At 35.5% G+C, this 10,087-nt stretch overlaps 1 pseudogene; it reads left to right on the top strand.

Annotated features, from left to right (window-relative positions):
- The first annotated feature begins 3,683 nt into the window (after window positions 1–3,683).
- LOC148583330 (uncharacterized) lies at window positions 3,684–8,008 on the top strand (annotated as a pseudogene).
- The last annotated feature ends 2,079 nt before the right edge of the window (window positions 8,009–10,087 follow it).

Genomic DNA, 10,087 nt, shown 5'->3' with positions numbered 1-10,087 from the left:
CCTGTTAAGCCCTCACGAGACTTCACTCGTCTACTAAGGATGCCTAGGAGTTTAAAAGGCTTGTTGCATATGCTAAATGCAATCGTCTCTCCCACGAAAGAGGATTTATGTTTTTTGCCTTCATTGTATTTTTCGTTTTGTTTTGCTAAGGGACTAGCAAAATGTAAGTTTGAGGGTGTTTGATAAGTACCAAATATTGCATACTTGGAGCCCTTTATTTACATTAGTTAATCCTTTAGCTATGTCATTACTTAATATTTTGTGTTAGTTTTGTGTTTTTAATGTTTTGTAGGTCAATAAAGAAAAACTACAGCTTTAAAGGGAAAAATGTAAAGTTTGGAAGAAAGCATACTTTAAGAAGACCTAGATGATGTGGTTAAGTCTAACCAAATCCAAGAAAAGGTTAAATTGGATTAAAGATCAGATTGGATAAAATTTCGGATTTGATTCAAATTCAGATTCTGCACATGTCTCAGTATTTTGACCATAATTTTTTTTTCAAATATCTGATTGAAGTGATTCAAATGGTATTGAAAAGCTAACTCAAAATACTACAATTCGTTGTGAAATAGGATTCTCCTAATTCGGACGGTTACTATGCCAAAATCTCCCCGTAATTAAAGGACACAAATCTGGACGAATCCTATTCCGATTTTAGACTTCTATTTTGACTGGGAGATAGACCTTCAAATTATCTAGGTTAAATAGGGCTTCTAGGACTTTTCTAAGCCTATAAATAGACTTCTTTGCATTCAAGAAAAGATATAGAATTCCAGAGACTAGTTTTGAGATACAATTTTGGAGACAGAATGTAATCCATAGCTTTTATTTTAGTTTAGTTTTTCTTTAGGTTTAGGTTTAGGTTTTAGTTTCATAGTCATATGGAGCTAAATTCTCAACTAAGGTTGGGGATGAAGCCTCACCGATGAAGAACAACTTCATTTTACTGTAAGTTTTTATTGGTTTATTATTTCAATTGTTTTACTTCTTTTCAATATATGGCATTATTCTTGGCTATCTTGTTGTGATTTAAGGATACACTTGATGATTTAGGATAATTTCACATAATTGATTGCTTGATTTTTAATTCATAAAAATTGGATATCCCTTGTGATTTGTTTTATGGATACATCTGGTGTTTTAATTAAATTTGGATTCCTTTTGTGATTTGGTCAATGAATGGATATATGAGACGGTTTTGATTAATTCTTTGAAGCATAGTAAAACGTACATAAGATTTAAATTGGGAGAACTTCGGATTAATATTGATGAACATAAAGTATGTTGTTATGATTTTGTGGGTGTGGATTCTGCATCCTTAGTGCCTTTATCAATTGATTTACTTAGTTTATTTTTTTTTTATATTTAGTCTTTTAATTTTTAGAACCAAATTCAAAACCCTTTTGGAACTAGATTAGGATTTAATTAGTTTAGATATAAATTGCTCTTTCAAAAATATAATTCTCTGTGGAATTGACCTCGCACTTGCAATCCATTAAACTACAAACGATTCACACACTTGCAAGTTAAATAAATTTGCACAACAATTGCCTTCCACCTCCGGTTGATAGGCTATCCATGACGGCTGGTTGAGGTTCTTTGGGATTAAAGATTGCTTCATGGGCCTTCGCAGCGGCAGGTTTTCTGCCAGCTCTTGCATTGTTTCCTCAACTTCTTCTTCTTCCTTTGTGTCGGAATTGTCTCTATACCCTTGTCAAATGGTCAGCTTAATTTTGGATCAAGTGGAAAGATTGTTGAGGCTTGAGATCGACAACCTTGCATAAGAAGATTTTTCCTTGTAGTCACAGCAGCTTCAGTACTACTGTTCGGAAGTCCTCTGGAACTGTGCTTGATTGCAGGTTAGTGTGCTCGATTGCACTGCGCTCGATCACACTTGGGCTCCGCTCGATCGCTGTAATAGAATGTCAGGTGCTGCAAGCTGAAACAGAACAGAAACAGATAAGTAATTGGAAAACTAAAAATATATATATATATATATATATATATATATATATATATATATATATATATATTTTTTTTTTTTTTACTTTTGATAAAAACAAAATTAAAATTAAAAATTAAAATAACCAACTAAAGGAAAATAATTCAAAACAAAATTTCCGCAATCCCTAGCAACGGTGCCAAAAACTTGTTGTGCCAAATACCCACCTAAATTAATAGGCAAATATTTGGTACGTCTTACTTGCAAGTGCACAAGATCAAACAATAGTATAGCAGGCAAATACGAGAATTGTTTAGGGTTTAGGAGTAAACAGATAAAATTTCCTATTTAATCAAACAGATAAAATTCAATTGTCACGATTGAATTAAAATAAAGAAATAAAATAAAAGATAAACTAAAACTAAAAAAAGGATTAGGATTTTGATATCCATCACTAATCACACTAATTAAGATAACAATATGCCAATGCGCCAATCATACCGGTATATTTAATATTTGCCAACCTAAGGGCATAAGTGTATACTCCTTAAGCTATAGATTTTCTTAAACAACGAACTAGGCATGGGTGTATACTCTAATTCTTTTCTTTTTTAAAGGATTTAGCATGTGTGTATACTAAGTTGTTCTTTAAGAAAGCATAAATCTATGAAAATCCACAAACATATGAGGCCTAGGGCATGGGTGTATACTCCCGGTTCCTCATGTTGATTAACCCAAGAACCCGATGTGAATTTCTTTTGTTACTCTTATTAAACCTGGGACTCGGTCATCTAAATTGATTTACTTAATTAGTTCATACCACATGCATATGTTGATCAGGCAAACACATATGAGGAATTCAAGATAAGATGAATTAATCAAGTTAAATACACCAAAATATAATTGTCGCAAAGGCGCCAATATTGAAATCATAAATAATCATGACTAGGGCTTCAATCTAGCCCTAATTAAAATATAAACTACATAACAAAATAAAAGGTGGAAGAGAAGAAAAACCCAAACTCCTCTTGATCTAACCTTCAGTTCATTTCTAGAGCTTGTGCCTCTTTCTCCACACTTATTCCTAGAAGCTAAAAGGTCTATTTATAGGCTTTTAGAAGTCCTTGACACACTAGTAAACCTAGAAAATTTGTAGGGTTTAGTCCTATTACAAGCAGGACTTGGAAAACCCTAATAAGGAAGGAAAGGGAGTTTGGCCGCCTCTGATGTGTCTCTAGCACACGGGTGGGCTCGATCGCACGTCTACGATCGAGACTCTTTTGGTATGCGCACAATCGCACATGGCTGCACTCTCTACTTGTCTTCTTTGGTAGTGTGCTCGATCGTAGGGAACCTGCGATAGTTCGCACTATCAAGAACTCCAACTTTTCCCAAATTCTCTCTTTGAGCTCAAATCTTCTAGATTTACTTATTTTCCGAAAGCCTACAAAAGCTTGGAAAACACATAAAAGAACTAAAATAGCATATCTTAACAACACTTATGGAATTAACACATATAAGTTTAAGGGATAAAATACAAATATTTTGGCACTTAACATACCCCCAAATTTTGTTGTTTTACCCCCCTCAAAACTCCAAATGCTAGTTATGCCCCTACAATAATTTATTTACACATTATTAAGATTGTACTTAAGTCATGTGAAAAATCTAGGATCATAACATATTTCATAGCCACTTTAAGAGAATAAATGAATATAGGTGTTGGTGTGCGAAACCAACAATGGCCTCAAGCCGCCTTACAGGAAAGAGATCCACCTACAAAAGAGGTAAATGGCCCTTGAAGGCTAGAGGGACTCTACCGCCCAAGTCAGTATGGGATGTGATGGAGAGCTCTATGGTGATGTGAGAATATTATTGATAGTGTGTAGGGTAGGTTTGTGATTTGTATCCTTTAGGCCTTATATACTAGCATATAAAGCTTTCTAGAGTCATCTAGAGTCTTATGGAGGAGTCATGGTGTCTCAGATCGTGTTTAGAAGTTGGATCACAAACTATTTGAGCTTGATCTGGGGTGTGGGGCCTCTTCTTAGGTGGATATTTACTGGGTCCACCCGGTGTCATCCAATTCCCTTAGATGATTAGTAAATCCATCGATGGAAATTTTGAGATGTGTGTCATCGAGCCCATGGTTGGGCCTTCCGTGGATTTTCTAGTGCCAAGGTATCCACGTCCTCCAAGAGTCCCCCAATTCCCTTGGATGATTAGTAAATCCATTTATGGGAATTCAAAGATGTATTCTGGAGTCTTTTTTTGCACTCCTCCTTGAGCACGAGTGCATGTGCGCCGACTTGCTGGATAGAAACATGGTTTTAATTTGGAAATAAGCCTAGGTCTCATAATTCGACTAGGGGATAGAAATCCAACGTTTCAGGGACTTTCATGGCTCTTAGGATTTATTCTAAACCCTATAAATAGGCCTCAAACTTCAAGAGAAATGTGTGCTTAGTTTTAGAGAGAGATTTCACATAAACATCTTCTTGAAGGCTTGAAGTGTTGAAGAGAAGATGAATATAGTAGAAGGCCATCCCAGCACAGCCATGAGCAACTAATTTCGTAGTAGGGTGTTGATATAGCCCTTTTCCAAATAACAATGGTTTAATTGTATTTCAATTTTGGATTTTTCTATATGCATAATGGTTGTATAACCCTAGAATTGTTCTTTATTGTTTATATTCAATCTTGATGAATTTTTATCTTCTCTTAAAAATTCTTATTTTCTGTGATTATGAGAATGATTGTTATGCAACGATTTTAATTGACTCATGACTAAGAAATTTGATAGTCTATGCCTAGGAAAGACGGATTGTATCAAATCTAGAAGTTAGGTAGATGGTCCGTGTCAACCGAAGATGAATTATGTTGTTGAAAATTTTAATTACTTGCAAGTGCATGAATCGTTTGCAATAAAGGGATTACAAATGTGAGGTCAATCCCACAGGAAATTGTGTTTTTAAAAACTAAATTTATATCTAAACTAATTTAATCCTAACCTAGTTCCGAAAAAGGTTTGATTTTTTGAATTTTTTTTTAAAAAAACATAAATTAAACAAAATAAAATAGTCAATAGATAAAGTGCTAAGGTTTTGGAATCCACACTCACCAAATCATAGCAACATATTCCATATTCATCAATATTATCCAAAGTTCTCACAATAAAATCTTAGGTATGTTTTACTTTTGATTTAAAGAGTTAATCAAAACCATCCCATGTATCCAATTTAAATCAAATCATCAAGTGTATCTGTAAATCACAAAAGATATCCAATTTAAATCAAAACATCAATTGTATCCGTAGAATAAATCACAAGGGATATCCAATTTTTTTTATAAATAAAAACCCAAGCAATCAATTATGTGAAATTATCTCAAATCATCAAATGTATCCTTGAATCACAAAAGATATCCAAGAATCATCTCAATAATTGATTTGAAGTAAAACAATTGAAATATTAAAACTTAATAAAATTGGATAATATTAACTTACATGAAAACAAGGTTGCTCTTCATTGATAAGGCTTCATCCTCAACTTTAGTTGAGAATTTAGTTACACATGACTATGAAAAAATAAATCTTAAACCTAAAGAAAAACTAAGCTAAAGGAGAGAAAAGATGTGAAATTTCGGACTTGGTTTCCAGCCTCCTTTTGTTGAGGCATAGTAATCTATTTATAAGGGTTTCTAGGGTTTTAAACCCTAAAAAGGGCACTAGTGCTTAGCTGTTAGACGAGTGTGCTCGATCGCATGGCCAGTGCGCTCCATGGCACTCATGCATGCAGTGTTCCCCCTGTGGTATAGCGCTTGCACATTAATGGCTTGCTTGTGGGCATGGGTGCGCTCAAGCGCAACCCTTCTAGGCTCTAGCGCAGGATTGTGTGCTCGATCCTACTTCCTCAGATGGCTTTCCCTCCAAACTTTGCATTTTTCCCTTCAAAGGTGCAATTTTCCTTTAGTAACCTACAAAACTCTAAAAACCCAAAATATTAGAATATAGTACGGCTAAAGGATTAATAAATGTAAATTAAGGGGCTCAAATATGCAATATTTGACACTCATCAGATTATACTTATTTCTTAGTCATGTTATTTTCTTAACAACTTGAGTGACACGAGTCTTATCATGCATAGAATAAATTTCCTTTGATTATTTTATTATTGACCATTGTTATGTGGTTAGTGGTGAAACCAACCCCCTATTCTTTCTCTCATTACAATCTACTTTTACCTTTACTTTTATGCATTTAGTTTTACAATGAAAATCAAATCAAGCCTCTTTAAATTAAGTTAGATTTAATCTTGAAAAACTTGATAACAACACCTACGCAATCCTTGAGGTTCGACATCCTCAATATAGCCTTATCCTATAAGGATTCGTTTTATTGCGAGTGGTTAATTTTATTATTGATATTTTTGCACACAAAAGGACCACATCAATTTTTGCGCCTTTGCCAGGGACTGTAAAACGGTTACGTTGTTAAGTTTTAAGGGTTGAATTTAACTTGATTCTTTCCTGTTTTTATTTGATTTGATTTTTCTAATTTTGTTTTTATGTTTTTTTTTTTAATTTATTTTTACTTTTACTTTCTTAGTGTGTGTTAGGTCAGCGGTCTTTATCATTACCATTAATTTCTTGCAACTCTGACATTGAACGCATTCTTAAACAACTTAGAACCGAAAGAAACTCTAAATTGCGAAGAGATCGTAACACTGAAACCATAGCTGGGGGAGAACAACCTATTGCACTAAGATATCACTATCTCCCTACCACTTACACTTCTCCCTCATGTCTCCAACTACAAGATGTTATAGCAGCTAACCATGAAATTAAGCCCATCACTATTCAAAGTTTGTCATCTTTTCTAGGGCTTAATAATGAAGATCCTTATTAGCTCCTCGATGAATTCCTGGAAAAATGTTCTATCATTAAGTTGTGTGAATTTACTGAGGACGCTCTAAGGATGTGTCTCTTTCCCTTTGCCCTCAAGGATAGAGCCAAGCATTGGTTTAATTCCCTAGAACCCAACTCCATCACTCTTGGGCTCAAATGCAACAAGAGTTTCTAAAGAAGTACTTCCCCATAGGAAAAATCAATGACATTCGGAAAGCTATTGTTAGTTTCTCCCAATATGAGGGTGAACAATTTTATGAGACTTGGGAGAGACTTAAAGACCTTCTTAGGTCATGTCCGCACCACACTGTCCCGAAATGGCAGTTGGTGCAATGCTTGTATGATGGCTTAACTGAGCCTCATAGACAAATGGTTGATGCATCGTGTGGGGGGACTTTTATAATGAAAAATGAGATTGAAGCATGGACTTTGCTTAAAAATCTTAGTAATAATTTTTTACAGCATGCTTCAACTAGACGTAGGACACCTACACTCAAAGCACTAAAGATCGAAGGTCTTTTTGAGGTAGGAAATTCCTCGGATGTGGTTACCAAAGTTGTGGATGCTATATCTCGAAAATTAGATTACATGATGGTTGCTGATTTTTCTCTTACTAACTCTTCTCACATGCACACACAACACGACCCATGGTCATTTTGCTCTAGTCCTATGCATCACGGGAAGGATTGTCCTACTGTTGGACAAATTTCTAGCATTTCTAATGAATAGGTAAATGCAACATTCTCAAGACCAGGTAATGATCCATACTCCAATTCTTACAACCTGGGATGGAGAAATCATCCGAATTTCTCATGGATAACTCAAGCTTCAGAAAATCCAGCCCCACCTCAAGGTCTGCACAATCATGCACATCCACAGTCTACCAAGCAGCCCTTCCATCAATCTTCCACCTACCACCCTCAACAGCAATATCAACCTTCTACAGCGCCTCCTAGCAATTCTGCCTTTGAAGATAAGGTACTGGCTGCCCTTAACAATCTGGAAGCAAACACTAAGTTGCTCAATTCTCACTCTCAGTCCATTGCCAAGCTAAAAGCCCAAGTCGATCAGATAGAAAACACACTCAAAAGGAGAGAAGAAGGAAAGCTTCCAAGTCAGCCGGTTGATGAGTGCCAATTTGTGCATATTTGGGCCCCTTAATTTGCATTTGCTAAGCCTTTAGTTTTATTATTTTATGATATTTGTGTTAGTTTTGGTGTCTTAATGTTTTACAGGTTGTTGGGAGAAAACTACGATCTTAATGTAAAAATTGCAAAGAAGTGAGAAGAAGTGATATTCTGAAAGTTGGGATCGAGCGCACAGCACCACGCTCGAGTGCATCTGCACTCGAGCCTATCAATGCACGCTCAAGCGCACTCCCACATACACCAAAGCAAGTAGTGCCCTTGTGCTGCGCTGTAGAAGACCTGAAGTATGCCTGAGTGCGATCGAGTGCACCTAGTGTGCGATTGAACGCACTTGTTCGACCTGGCAGCACTGAAGCCCTAATTAACATTATAAATATTATTCTTTTCATTGTAAATGCACCAAGGGGGCGCCGTTCAATGTATTTTTCATGTTTTCTAACATTTCGTAGCTCTGAACTCGATTTCCTTTGTAAGTTTTTAGTTTTCATGATTTCATTTATCAATTATATGATGTTTGTAGTCATGAGAGGCTAAAACCTTCAACTAAGGTTGAAGATGAAGCCTCATCATTGATTGGCAATGAATCCATCATTGTATTGTTCATACAATTCGATTTTTAATATATATGATGTTCTATTTCAATTTAGTTATTATATTAAACCCTTTTAATTGATTGTTTGATTAAACGTTGGATATTCGGTGCGTTTCCGACGGATACGTTGAATGATTTGACTTAAATTGGATATCCATTGTGATTCGTTAATCAAACGGATACATTGGATGTTTTGATATAAGTTGGGTATTCTTTGTGATTTGTATCAAGGATGGATTCATTGAATGTTTCAATAGATTAATTTTATGAAAAACATAGAACATGCATAGGGTTAAATTGCTTGTCGGTTGTATGAACAAAACAAGGGAATGTATGCTTTAATTTAGTGAGGTGAATTCTGAAACTTATTGTTTTTTTTTATCATTTGAATTTACTCAATTTTATTTAGTTCATAATTTTGCAAGAAAAATCACATCAAATTTGGAACTAGGTTAAAATAGAATTAGTTTAGATAAAAATTCATTTTCACGACACAATTCCCTGTAGATTCGACCTCGCACTTGCATAATCTATATTACCGAGGAATTGTTTTTGTTTGTGAAAATTGATTTTTATTCTAGAGTAATTTTATTTTTCTACTAGTTTAGTTAGATTTTTTATTTTTTATTTATTTATTTTGCCTTTTGCAATTCTATTTTATTTTATTTATTTCTATTTGATTATCTAATACCGGTGATCAATCCTAAGGGACACTACATGGTTGATGGGAATACATCTTAGCGTGAAGTATTACCACATTGAGAAGCGGAAAGGTTGTTAACAACATGGTAGATGAAAAGAAAGATGAACAAAGTGGCCGTTAAAGGAATGTCAACCTGCACAAGGGGAAGGAAGTATGCACTGAAGCTTCATCATCATCCACTCTTGTACTCGAGACACCAGATGAGCCCTAAGCCGCTTTTCTAGAATGTCTCAACGAACCCTCTCACTTCGAGAAACAAGGAGAAAAGATCCAAGACATGACGGAGATCTTCAAGCAAGTCAAGATCGACCTCCCTCTCCTTGATGCCATCAAGCAAGTTACATCATATGCCAAATTTCTCAAGGCCTTGTGTACTCAGAAACGCAGAGGTAGGAATCATCTTCCCAAGAAAGTCCTTTTCACCGAGCAAGTGAGCTCACTCTTTCAGGACAACACCCCTTTTGAAGTTCAAGGACCTTGGGGCTCCACCCATTTCCTTCATTATTGGAAACCGAGAGATTGAGAAAGCCCTCATCGACTTAGATCTAGTGTGAATTTGCTCCCTTACTTAGTGTATCAGCAACTTGTCTTAGGAGAACTGAAGCACACTACATTTATTTTGCAATTGGCTGACTGATTTATCAAGAAACCACGAGGAATTGTGGAAGATGTCATCATCAGGGTGGATAAGTTCTATTCCCAATAGACTTCATAGTTCTTGATAAAAAGCCTGTTCCAAATCTAGAGAAGCTGATTCCTGTCATCCTTGGTCGTCCTTTCTTAGCCACAGCCAATAC

The sequence above is a fragment of the Corylus avellana genome, chromosome 10, assembly GCF_965113065.1.
Source record: "Corylus avellana chromosome 10, dhCorAvel1.hap1.2, whole genome shotgun sequence".
NCBI classification, from domain to species: domain Eukaryota; kingdom Viridiplantae; phylum Streptophyta; class Magnoliopsida; order Fagales; family Betulaceae; genus Corylus; species Corylus avellana.
This window is presented reverse-complemented; position numbering and strand designations above follow the sequence as displayed.